Source organism: Anopheles moucheti, assembly GCF_943734755.1.
Source record: "Anopheles moucheti chromosome X unlocalized genomic scaffold, idAnoMoucSN_F20_07 X_unloc_54, whole genome shotgun sequence".
Classification (NCBI taxonomy): Eukaryota; Metazoa; Arthropoda; class Insecta; order Diptera; family Culicidae; genus Anopheles; species Anopheles moucheti.
This window is the reverse complement of record NW_026453564.1, coordinates 12,501-15,000: the sequence shown is the minus strand read 5'-3', so window position 1 is coordinate 15,000 and position 2,500 is coordinate 12,501. Positions and strand designations below refer to the sequence as shown.

Genomic DNA, 2,500 nt, shown 5'->3' with positions numbered 1-2,500 from the left:
TTAGATAATAGAGGTACTTAGGCACCTTAATTTCTCTTAGTGCTGCTGCTATGGCGAGCCAACTTGCATTATTGAATGCGTTCCTCACATCAAGCGTGATAATCGCACAATAGCGGTTGCTATATCGGTTCTTTGACCGTGCCTTTTCCGCTATGGCGACTACGCTGAGGATCGCATCCACCGTCGATCTACCCTTCCGGAAGCCAAACTGTCTATCCGACAGTGCCCCGGTAGATTCCACGTGCTGGTTAAGTCGGTTTAGGGCACATCTTTCTAAGCCCTTACCCGGCCCGTCGATCAATAAAATTGGCCGACTCGATCCTAAGTCCTCGGGTGGCTTTCCCGGCTTAGGTATGAGGACCAACCTCTGTTGCTTCCATTGATCAGGGAATTTTCCCTCATCAAACGCTTTCTGATAAGCTTCTCTGAAGATCTCCGGGTAGGTCTTCATGGCTACAGCCAGCGCGACGTTAGGAATGCCGTCAGGCCCGGGCGCTTTCTTTGGCTGCAGTCTCTGAGCAATCTCAATTATCTCGCTAATGCTCACAGGGACCGGAGGCGTGGTGGTCTCCGGCTCGTAAGGTGGCCATTCAATTGGTGCGTGAGATGGAAAAAGGTGATCCACCATCAGTTTTAACCGCACCGGATCTCTCTCGACAGGGGTTTTGTTACCCCTCAAGATCCTCATAAGGATCTGGTACGCCGGACCAAACGGAACTAAGTCCGCCTGCTCCACTAGGCCTTGGAACAGACTGCGTTTGCTGCCCTTGATGGCCTTGTTAAGTTTGCGCCTAGCGATTTTATATTCGACCAAGCGCTGACGATAAAGAGGCGATTTGAAGGATCGCTGCGCTTGCCGACTCGCTCGTAGACAGGCCTTACGAAGGTCTCCAATTTCCTCCGTCCACCAGAAGGACTGGTTTCGCTTTCCCCTTATGGTATACGTTTTCCTTGGCATAACCGCTTCGCATGCACTGTTGAGTGCATCCATCAATGACACATCATCTAGCACGTCATGACGGTCTAGATAGAGGGCCAACGCCTCTTTGAAGATGTCGGCTTGAAAATATTTGATAGCGAACCCCATAGTGGCAATGGGGTTGTGGTGTCCAGTGGTCCCTGCGTAACCAATCTGATACACCAACGCACGATGATCACTTTGCATGTGCGTATCAAGCACTTTCCACCGTGCACTCTGCGCAAACTCTGTACTGACGATGGTAACGTCCACAAACGACGATTTGCTCGGAGTCTGGAATGTTGGTACTTGCCCGTCATTTAAGACGGCAACATCCAGACAAGCGAGCGCTGTGAGGAGCTGCTCACCTCGCCGCTTCTGGGGTTCTCCCCGTTTTCTCATGTCACTGCCCCAGCATGAAGACCATGCGTTGAAATCGCCTCCTATCACGATCTTCCTGGCTCCTGTCACAGACAGTACCAGGTTGTCCAAGAGCATAGCGAACTCCTCTTCCGACCAGCTGGGTGGGGCATAACAGCAACAGAATGTAATGTCGTCGATGACGACTGCCACCAAACCCTTGTGTGTTGTTGTTATCACACGCTGGACCGGATAACTTCCCGTTATTACGATAGCGGCAGATTGATCCGTACAATACGTGATGTTGTTATTGTGCGAGTAGCCTCTCGCCGGATCTGCCACTAGCACCACATCTATCAGTTCTTCGGCCGTCGTTTGCCACATTAAGTGGAACGAGGCCACACAATGATTTTGGTTGTGCTGAAGAACTCTAACCATATCGTTTTCGGTGGACTACATGGCGTTTTGGACACTCGGCACTAGCCGTAGTGTGCTTGGTCGCCATGCTCCCTGCGCAGTCCAAACAGGCCATCGGGTTGGAGCAATCACTCCGCTTGTGGCCCTCCTGACCGCAGTTCATGCAGAGCTTACTGCGGTCTTCCTTGGTGCAGGCATAACTTAGATGCCCCGTGCACCAACACTTGAAGCATCTTGCCGAACGTCGCGCCGGACGGATGTGGCAGATGCTCCATCCCACTTTAAGCTTCCCAGTTTTGAGAAGTGTTTCCGCCTCTAAGACACCCAACTTTAATGAAGCTGTTTGGGTGCCAGCTTCCCGCCCCTTGCGGAGACGGATAGAACTATCATCAATGGAGATCTTTGTCTGCTCCTTCAGAGCATCGACGATCTCCTCCACCGTCGCGATCTCATCCAGATCGCGTAGCTCCACCATCTTGGTGGGAGCTAGAGGCCGAATCTTGGCCTTATCCTTGAGCGCCTCCGCTAGGGCAGGCGCTACTGCATGGGCGGATTCACCCCGCTTCAGTTCGATCAGCATATGCCCATTTTGGGCGCGGCGGATCTTCGCCACTAGCTGACCAACCTCTTTGAGGCCCTCGTTTGTGCGGAATCCTTTGAGGATTTCCGCATATGAGCCGGCCTCCTCGGAGGCTACCAGGATCGCTTCTGGTCGGCTTCTCGGCTTGCGCTTGGCCTTTTTGGCCTTCGGGGGTGGAGCTGGCT

General features: G+C 52.8%; 1 pseudogene; it reads right to left on the bottom strand.

Moving 5' to 3' along the window:
* The window catches only part of LOC128308766 (uncharacterized), a 9,495-nt pseudogene that overhangs the window by 3,169 nt on the left and 3,826 nt on the right, over window positions 1-2,500 (bottom strand).